The 10885-nt window shown below is 42.3% G+C and overlaps 1 long non-coding RNA gene across 1 annotated transcript in view; it reads left to right on the top strand.

Moving 5' to 3' along the window:
* Positions 1 to 5706: 5706 nt before the first annotated feature.
* LOC311578721 overlaps positions 5707 to 10885 on the top strand; it is a 190939-nt gene continuing 185760 nt past the window's right edge. The window contains exon 1 of the long non-coding RNA XR_014772943.1: positions 5707 to 5880. This is a non-coding gene — a long non-coding RNA (uncharacterized lncRNA). The remainder of the gene's footprint in view (positions 5881 to 10885) is intronic.

Below are 10885 nucleotides of genomic sequence, written 5' to 3'. Positions count from 1 at the left end.
GGATCAGCAAGTCGAAAGGAGGTTCCATCTTTAAAGGCAAGCACAAGCAAAGAGCAAGCAACTGGAAACGGCATGGGCATTTAAGCACTCAAAACCTTCCATGACGTACTTCCTCTAACAAGGCCACACCCCTATTAAAAAGTTTACTTTATTAATTATTCACATTACATCCTGGTCATAGCCTCCTTTCTCCTCTCCTCCTGGCCTCAACCTCCCTCCCTGTTTCCTCTACTCCCCATTCCCTACTCCTCAGAGAAGGAGAGCCCCCTGTTCCCCCACCCCCAACCAGGGGAAAGTGCTTGAAAAGCAGGCAACAGAGTCCATGTCACAGTCAGCCCCTGCTCCCCTTCCTAGGGGACCCATCTGAGGACTGAGCTGCCCATCAGTTACATCGATGTAGGAGGCCTAGGTCCTGTCCATGCATGGTCCTTGGTTAAGGCCACACCTCTTAAACCTCCCCCAAAAGCACCACCAAATGGAGACCAAGGATGCAGATGCACGAACCTTTGGGGAACATTCTCATCCAAACCCTGATATGGCACAAGGTGATCATTATGGTAACTACAGCTATTCCCATTTACTAGATGCCTTGTTATATCCGAGATGCTTTGTGAACACTGGCTCTTATTTTTTTTTAAATCAAAATCTTATTATCATTCTTCCCTTGTTAAGGCTGAATAAAGGAAGATCAGAAAGAATGACTACTTTGAGGACCTCACAGCTCAAAGTCACATCTCCAAAGCCTGTGCTCACCTCCGTTCTTGTGCCATCTCATTGGGTGTGACTTCAAGCCATGCACATATTTTAGTATTAGTCATCAAGTCTTGAGAAACTAATGAGGAGGGAGCTAGGTCTTGGAGTCTTAGAACAATATTCAAGTCACAACTTTGCTATGCCTGCTGTGTGGCATTGAGAAAGTGTCGAGATTTCTCTCTGCACCTTCTCCCTCACCTCGAGCATATCTTCAATAAGCAACAGAGATAATAAAAGTTATGAGCTGTCTGTCGATTGAGTGTTGATGAAAGGAGATGTGTGTAACATTCATAGCAAATTACTGAAAGTGTGCTTGGCACAGGTGGCCTGTGGGCATCAGTTAGCTCGTGCTCCTTTCAATGACCTGATAGAACAGAAGGGCTTCCGAGCCTCCCATGTGTGGTCAGTCTTGATTTGACTGCTACCTGAATCTTTAAAAACACAGGTAAGATATTGATACTGTACAATGGAGCAAAATCCACTTGTGATTACAAAACCATGAGTATCCAGTTTCAGGAGAGAAAAGGAAAAGTGTGTAGATAGAAAAAAAGAACTATTATGAACAGTGTACAGGTGCATCTTAAGTCACGGGGAAAATGTCAGGCTTTTCTGAAAGTACTCATTACTCTGAAAGCATTGTATTTATAATGACCATCAAGAATATCAAGTATTAATTCTGCCAATTGACTGAGGGGAAACTTGCCAGTAAAAATATATTACCTTTATGTTTATTTTTCTTATGTACCTAACAGAGTCATGGAAAGGAACAAGTTAGTTCTGTCCAAGTCATCCTTATGAGTTTACACTAGGTGCCTCCCTGGGTACCTGGTAGATGTTTAAAAAGTAGCTATCAAATAATAATAATGGTGGATTAAGTCATGTGATTACCATGTAGCAGGTATTGTGCTGAGAATTCCTATTGATACTCATTTATTTCTGACAGGGTCCTTTATTTGTTTGAGACAGGGAATATATATTAGTCTGGCCTTTATCCATGTGTCTAAGTATGACCCTGGATTTCTGGTCCTCCTGTCTCCACGTTCTGGTTTGCATTTCTACTGCTTTTTCTGGTCCTGGCAATTAAATTTAGAGCGTTGGGCACACTAGGCAGGCACTCTATTGACAGCTGCGCTTACAACTCCCTCACAATAATATCACCAGTAAACAATTAACAAGATTATTGGTATCTTTTGTAGCTGAAGAAACTGAAAAATAGTGAGGTCAAGTTATGGTGTCCCTGTATGTCAGAGAGTCCACACCCTCAGTGTGAAGTAGAACAAAGGAATAAATAAACAGATGAAAAACAAGACTTCTCCATGATAGCAGACATAAAGTAGTTGAGAAGCTGATAGGATCTGGATAGACTGGAGCAAAAGAGTCACCTACTAACTGTGGTCCTTGGGTAAATGGCAGAGGGCATCAGGGCTCGGAATTCCTTAGGCAGAGGTGTTCATAAGGGCATCAGAGATGAAGCCTGAATGGTCAATAAAAGTTGATGTGTTAAATTTCTCTAGTCTTCCTAATCAGCCTGGGATTTTATGGCACTTTTATACATGCAAGTCATAGTATTATTGTTTTCAGGATAGTAACTGTGGACTTACTTTTCAAGTCTGGGCTCTTGACCATTGCTCCATTTCAGTGATACTGTGGGTTTTGGGGAATGCTAAAATGCTCCTTTTCTTCCTAATTGTTGTGAATCTTGAATAATCCATTTATCCAGGGGCCCATAAATGACATTAAACTGTAAAATGCATGTAATTGCACCCAGTTTGGGATTCCTATCCATCCTGCTCTTTCGTTTTAATTTTCCTACAGCAGTGTTGTGTCATTCAATTGGTACTCTCAGTGCCTGGCTCACCTGTCTGCCTACAGCAGAGCAGCACGGTTTACAGTCAGCACACAGCCTCAGTGCACACCTCTGTTCTCTACAGAACCGAGTGTCATTTAGTGAAGGACTAGTGATTCTGACTCTCAGGATCCTGGCTGTGGTTTGGGAGGCACTGTTTACCAGGAGCGAATGGAACAACACATCGAAACTCTACAGTCACTTGCATCTCAGTCACCTTGCTTGAGTGCCTCTGTCGACAGCAACCCAACAGAACATATTGTGTGAAAACACTTCCTCTTCTCCCAGATCCCCAAGCCATCTGGCGAGTCTTTTGTCTATTGCTTTTACAAATGGCAGGCTGGCTGGTGAGCAAATTGCCCTGGGAGAAAGCAACTGACAGTACTTACGACTCTTAGATTCCCTTGCTGTATTAAACCAGCTAACATATGTGAGAGTACCTGACTGGAAGCCTAGCGGAGCAGGTAGTGGCATTAGTGTTGGGATGGATGGGCGGCATCTGCGGGTCTTTGTAAGAGTAAGTACAAAAATGAACAGTTTCTTCCCGGACCATGCCGATTTTCCCCTGTAATAATTCATGGTCAAAGTTTCATGGCAATTCCTATTTGTGGCAAGGTGACAGGGTTAAATCCTTGGCTTTGTCAAACCTTCAGTTTATAAAGGCAGGTTTGTGGTACCATGACTTTCTAGTCGTATCTTTTGATATAAGCAAAAGATTCACATATGGAGTTAGAGGCTTTTCCCAATGTAAAGATGAGAAGGTAGGCACTGTTGTCACTGTAGTTTCTTAAAGTAATGCTGGACTCCTCTGGGGTCTGGGCTCTTTGCAGGGTAGGGAGATAGTTTCTGTTCTGAAAGGTGTTCTATAGTGCTAATGAGTTGCACGAAGGAGAAGAATGAAGGTGCTTACCCATCTGCCTTTGCTTCCTGTTCCCCACTAGGTGGAAGGGAGGCTTCTGGGCTTTCTCTGTTATCAACCAGTGAAGAGACTAAATGGGAACATTCATAGAGGAACTAATTACACACAGCACTGGTTCTGGAATCAGGAAAAACAGTCTGACTGTTGGGTTTCTCTGCTTATTTAAGGGTGGTGCTCACCTCTGTTAGCATGTTGAGCGTTGGCTTCCATCCAAAGTGAACATGATGTTATCTGTGTGGCTGGCAATAACATCATTGACTTGACTCTTGTGTAATGGATGCATTTGTCCATCTTCCCTTTCTTGGGCAGGTAGATGCCCCTTCTGTATCCTACAGTTTGGTGGCTAACCATTCACATGATACATAGCTCCATACTTTGCAGAGGTTAACCGAACTTGGGAATTTCTGATGAGATTTTCCTAGAGTATGTTTGCAGGTGACTTTGGTGGATGCCTAACTCTTGCTTCATGGCAAGGCTAGTGTGTGAGACAAACGTCGAATTCCACACCAGGGAAGGCAGTTCAGCTTACCCTTGTGATGACTTTCTTTCTTGCAGCAGTGCCTGATCAGAAAGCCTTCGAATCCTCTTAGGCTCTGTGCCTGAGCAACTTGACCCAGAATTTGTAAAGTTCCATTGACAGCACCTGCTCAAAAGTGTTACATCAACTCTTCCTCCCTTTTCTCCAGCAACTTTTCCCAAGTTCTTCACTTGGTTTCTCAGCTAAAAGTTACTCTACACTTAACAAAAAGTTGAGAAATCCTAAGAAAATAGGTGGGGCATGAATTTGACAATGTTATTCACCATGCAAACAGTAAAAGGTTTGTATTCTGTGTAATGAACTATAAGAAAAAATAAAAACAAATGAAAAAAATGGAGAGGATGGTCCTGTAACTCACAGATGAGGAAACTGTAATAGCAAATACATGCCCCCCAAATTATGTCAGATGTAGGGTTGGTGAAGATCTTTTCCCAGACTGTAGGCTATAGTTTTGTTCTGTTGACAGTGTCCTTTGCTTTACAGAAGCTTTTCAGTTTCAGGTTGAGAGCAAGTAAAGAGAACTCCAGACCAAAGGTTGTTTTCTAGGGCGCCCCAGAGGCCTCCTCAGGCTGTTTGTATTTATTTATTTAATTTTTAAAATTTATTCAGATTACAACTCAGTTGTTATTCCATCACTTGTATCCTCCCGTTCCTTCCTCCCTCTCACTTTCACCCTATTCCCTTCTCCTAGGTCTATGACCGAGGGGGACCTCATCCCTCACTATATGGTCATAGGCTATCAAGTCTCATCTTGGTAGCCTGCTTATTCTTTCTTTGGGTGCCATCAGGCCTCCCCACCAAGAGGAGGTGGTCAAATATGGGGCACCATAGAAGGATGCAGAGGGTCCTAGAAATCTACAAGAAGAACATTGTGATAGGTCAGTCGGGGCCCAGGGGGTCTGCTCAAACTATTGCACTAACCAAGGACAGTACAAGTAGTAAACATTGAACCCCTACTCTGATAGTCAATGGACAGGACATTCTCCACAGTTATGTGGAGAGCAGGGGCCAACTTTGACATGAACTCCTCAGATTGTTGGATAGTGGGTGTTAGATCCTGTACCCAGCTCAGCTCAGCTGGGTTCCCTGACAGGCAGGGAGAGGGTCAGGCAGGACAGGAGTGGGCTGATAGATTTCCAAGCCCAAAGCTGCTCAGGTGTTCTACAGTCCTTTTCGAGATAGCAGGGCTCTGCCTCTTTGCTCTCTGTTCCAGATGGGCTAGGCCAGTAAGCAGTTGGGGGGCTGTGAGAGATTCAAGCTTACAGATGCTTGGATGCCCTACAGACCTTTTTGAGGTGGAAGCAAATGTGAGTCCTGATCTGTGCCAGACTCAGCTCTGTCTATCTGCTCTGTATACCAGATGGGCCAGGCTGGTAAAGCAGCTGGGAGGCTTTGGGCAACCAGAGCCCAAAGTTGCTGGTGTGTTCTACAGGTCTTGATATGACAGGTCTCTGCTTATGTTCTCTGTGCCCAGGTTGGGTTAGGCAGGTTAGCTGCAGGCCAGTGGAGAGAGATGAGAGCTCAAAGCTGCTCAACATCAGCTAATGAGGGGGTGTGGCCCACACAGGTCTATGCGATCTAGATCAATCAGGCCAATAGCCTGCTGGTGGGTGGGGTGATATCAGAACCCGAAGCTGCCAGCAGGATAGCGCCTCATGAGGATTGTAGCCCAAGCAGGTCTCTGCTCAGCATGTTTGCGTTGTGTCTTCGCTGTATCAGAACAGTATGCTTCAGGTGGGCAGACAGAGATCGACCCAGGCCTGAATTTCTCACAGGATAGCAGCTAATGTGCATTGTGGCCAGCGCCTTGATTCCGCTCTGCTGGTAAACCCCTGAAGCAGCGGGGGATGGGGGTGGGGCGGCGGGGGAGGGAGGTGGGAAGGGCTGTGAGAAATCAGAACTCCTAGTTGCTCAGAATCTCCACAGGCCTTCTTGAGATGGCAGGGCTTTGCCTTTCTGTTCTGTGACCCAGCTGGGCTAGGGCGGGAGCGGATGAGGGCTGAGAGAGATCAGAGCCCAAAGCTCCTTGGCTCTCCCGCACTTTTTTCTCCAGAAGCAGCTAATGTGGATTATGTCCATATCTGGTGCCAGGACTTTGCTCTGTCTGTCTGTTCTCCGTTCCTGATCCAGCAAGCAGTAGACGGGATGTGAGAGCCTGGAGCTGCACAGATATCCCACAGGTCCTTCCCAGGATGGTGCCTAATGTAGGCTGTCCCCTGGGATTTTTCTGTGGGTTAGCTGGGTGGCCAGGTTGGACCCAGCCATGCTCCACACGATGTGGATCCCTCTCACCTGGGAATCAGCAGCACTGGTGTTTTGTAGCACTCAGTTTGGTCTTTAGGTAGCTGTGCAGTCCTGGTTTTCCTGCTAATTAGATGCAGTGTTCTATTGGTGCCGCCATTTTTGTTTTTTTAATTTTTTAATTTTTTATTTTTTATTTTTAAAATAGCCTTAGTTAACCTGGGGCAGGGCAAACACTAATCCCCTAAACTACTTCCCATAGTGATAGGTGTTCCAATCCCATGCCATCTGCTTCTAATAATTTCTATCAAGCTGCCTCCCATCCATCATCCCATAGTCTTGCTAATGTTCTTCATCTGGGTATATAAGTCTTACCTATTGGTGCCGCCATTTTGGATCTCCCTGGACATGTTTTTATCTTTCTGTAATGTTGGTATTTTTTGAAAAATAATAAACTCACAGGTTACCTTAACTCTTTAATTCCCCAAGTATTACCAATTTCACTTGGTACATATGGCCAATGGAGATTACACATTTTTTACTCTAATATTAATCAGTAATATTAACACAATGATGACACATTATAGTTCATATACAGTATGTATATATTTATACATGTATGGTGTTACAGAATGTTTAAAGGAAATGTAAAAAAAGTTTCCAGAGTTCAAAGGGATGAGCCTGAAGTCTATGGCAGAGAAGTAACTCAGATTAAGGAAAAGTCTATGTGCAAAGTCTATGTGCAAAGATGTTCATGGAGCAGAACTGTCAAGTGCATGTTAGGTGGAAGGAAGGTACATCAGAAACTGTTCAGGTAAGGGACAAGAGATGGAAGTAGAGGGCTTTTGCTGTGGATGTTCTCCTTAATGTGGCTTATGATAGGTGACTGGGTGACAGTCTGCCATCTTTCAGTGTTAGGGTGGATCTCCTTTTATGATTGGAGGTCAAGGGAGTCCATATGGTGTGATTGATAAGCTCATGCATCTGTTTTTTCTAATCTGGTTAGATTTATCACAGAGGTAATTATTTATTGGAATAAATGACTTATCAGTTGTGTCTCCTGGTGTGCTGGCAGATGGTGATTATTTACTTGTATAAACATGCTGTAGAGTTACTCTGTCTTGCACTTATGCTTAGAATGGACTAACTCAGGTAAAGGCTGCTGTCTTATAAAGTGAAATAACTCAAGGCAAGCTCCAGTCTGAAAGCTGATATTATGCACAAGATGGAATAACTTATCATGAGCCCAGTCTGTTCTCAAAGCTGATTTGTTTGAGGCTTATAATGTACTAGGGATACACAGTGGCTTAAATGTTTCACTCAGTATGTAGGTGTCGTCAGAGAGAAATATGTATGCTTGGCATGTAAATGTTAAGATTGTATATATATATATATATATATATACACATATATAATATGTGTTTCTGTGTGCATGTATATTAATTATTTTTTTGCTTTGTTTTATCATGTACCATTCACAATTCTTGCAAAAGTTTGGAAAATTTAAAGAACACAGTAACTTCATAGGGAGATAATTATAAGATTTGTGATCTTGGGTAAATCACTTTTTCAGTGAAATTACTATTTCTTTTTTTCACAATTTTCCCATCTATGTATCTATCTATGTATGTATGTATCTATAATGTATGTATGAATGTATATATGATCTATCTATCATCTCTTATTACCTACTTACCTATTCTCCCTCTCTCTCTCTCTCTCTCTCTCTCTCTCTCTCTCTCTCTGCATGCACATGTTTGGTGTGTTTTTGTACTATCATGTACATTTATACCCTCATGCACATGTACACCACAGTCCCAGTATGGAGGTCAGAGGACAGCTTCTGGTACTTTTTTCACTCCTTTCACATTGTGGATTGCAGAGTTTGGACTCAAGTTGTTAGGCTTGGTGGCAATCACGCTAACCTGCTATAGTATCTCACCAGTTCCTCTTATAAAATGCATTATAATATAGTATGTGCTTGGATTATCTTATACAATTATAAAGATCACCATCCATACCACCAACAAAGTGCTACTACCTAAACTCTATTGTGGTTTAGACTTTCTTATACATTATTTTTAAAATCAGGTACTATGGCTATGTTGCTAATGCAATGAAGCGAAGTAAGAACTGCCCACTAGATGAAGAAAATGAAGATTAAAGAGGCTCTTTGGACTACCCAAAACAGTGTGTGAGCAGGTAGCTTGTGGCAGATGGATGATAATGTCAGATTCTAGTATGCTCTGCTGTATTCTTTGAACCCTGGTGAACTCTGCATACGAGAGTGCTACTTCTCAGCTGATTGTGTGACAAGAAAACGCAGGTTTTTCTCCTTTTTAAAGTTTCAAAGGTTGTAGTTTTCCCAAAGACCCTTTTATTCATGATTACTATTGTTATTTTGTTTGTGTGTGTGTATGTGTGTGTGTACAAACACACATACATGCACATGACACTGATCACATGTAGAGAGAAACCAGAAGACAGCTTTTGAGAATTAATTGTTTCTTTCTACCTTTAAGTGAGTTTCATAAACTTAACTCAGGTCTCTAGACTTGTTCAGCAAGTGATTTTTAACTGCTGAGCTATTTTACTGCCCACCCACAAAGACTTTTGTTTGTTGAGGCTATTTGTTTCTGGAATATATGCTACCCATTACAATAACTTGGGTGGGGCTAAATGTAATTGATGTGTATTGAGATGTGAATACATTATCAAATAGTGGTCAACACTAAAGACTCACAACCATTCAAAAGCCAAGAAAGACAAGCAAAACAAAACAAAATAAACAACAATGTTCACTTTTTTTCTGGGTTCACATGTTTTGTTTTCCAGTGCCATAACCCCAACTTATTTGATATTTCCCTCAAAAGTCCATTATGGAGTATGACCTAAGAGACAATTTATAGGGAAGGAAGAATGGGTGGAAACTGACTTCCTTTCCACCTTCTGTTGTTGTACTGCTGAGAAGTATAGAGGTTTTTTAAATTGAAAAAACAAACCTACTTTTTAAATGAGAGAAACTTTGTTTTGAGATTATTGTACTTTTTTTTTTAATATCCATGGCTATATGTAGCTCGATTTGGCCATGAAACATGGAAAGTTACATAAATCCGTTCTGAACAGTAGCTCTTAGAACCACTGCATGGCTCTGCTATGTTTTCATTCTCTGCCACTAGGCCATCAGGTCTCAAGTAAGGGATGGTCTATCTTTTGTTACTTCTTGAAAAGAAAATGAGGCGGGGCTGGAGAGATGGCTCAGAGGTTTAGAGCACTATCCACTCTTCCAGAGGTCCCGAGTTCAATTCCCAGCAACCACATGGTGGCTTATAACCATCTATAATGTGATCTGATGCCCTCTTCTGGCATGCAGGTGTACATGAAAACACAGCACTCATATACCTAAAATAAATAAACAAATCTTTAAAAAAAGAAAAGAACATGAGGATAAAAACAGCACTCCACTATAAAGGATATATAATATGAGCAAGAAATAATCTTTTATTTTCCTAAAACAAACACCAACTCCTTCAGTCTGGCGTCTGGAGCTTATGATAAACTCGCCTGGGCTTCACTGGCTTTTGGCAAAGAAACTTCTATATTTCTGCTTCCTAAGTCATGCATAGACTTTCTCAGGCTGATTTTCTCTGTCACTGAGACTTTTTGCAGAGGGTAGTCCATTCTTCTGAGAATCTTCTAGAATCTCAATTACAATTGAGTGTTTACCTTCATGGCAAGATGGTTATTACTCGCAGTTTTTATCCAGGTGGTTGTTTTTGAGCAGGGAATCCCTTAAATGGCATTCACAATTCACTTTTATGCTTTCAAAATAATTTCCATTTTCACAAGTTGAAGCCTCTTAGGCATAGAGGTTGTGCCTGCTAGTTTTATGTCAACTTCGTACAAGCTAAGATCAAAAGGGGAGAGGAAACCTCTGTTGAGAAAAATTTCCCCATTGAATTAGCCTGTCGACAATCCTCTGGTGCTTCTTTCTTTTTTCTCTTTCTTTCTTTCTTTCTTTCTTTCTTTCTTTCTTTCTTTCTTTCTCTCCTTCCTTCCTTCCTTCCTTCCTTCTTTCTTTCCTCTCTTTCTTTTTCTTCTCCCTTCTCTTTCCCCCCTCCTCCTCTTCCTATTCTTCTTCCTTTTCCTCTTCCCCTTCCTCCTCCTTTACCTCTTTTTCATGATTGATGTGGGCAGATCCATCTCGTTGTGGATCCACCTGAGGCAAGGGCTTTAAGAAAGCAGGCTGAATAAGCCACAAGGGGCAAGCTAATATGCAGCAGTCCTCTATGGCTTCTCTTTTAGTCTCTGCCTCCAGGTTCCTGCTCTGACTTTCTCTCTCTCTCTCTCTCTTTTTTATAAGTTTATTTTTTAATTTTTCCACTTTACATCTTGATTGTATCCCATTCCCTGTCCCAACCTTCACCCCTTCTTCCCCCTCCCACCTCCCCTAGTCCTCAGAATGGGGAGACCTCCTCCTCTATCATCTGACCCCAGCCTATCATGTGTCATCAGGACTGCCTGCACCCTCTTCCTCTGTTGGCTAGCATGGCCACCCTGCCAGGGGGAAGTGATCAATGATGAGTGG

Source organism: Acomys minous (genome assembly GCF_964271855.1).
Source record: "Acomys minous genome assembly, chromosome: 12".
NCBI classification, from domain to species: domain Eukaryota; kingdom Metazoa; phylum Chordata; class Mammalia; order Rodentia; family Muridae; genus Acomys; species Acomys minous.
Note: the sequence above shows the minus strand (reverse complement) of the source record. Positions and strands in the feature narration are given on the sequence as shown.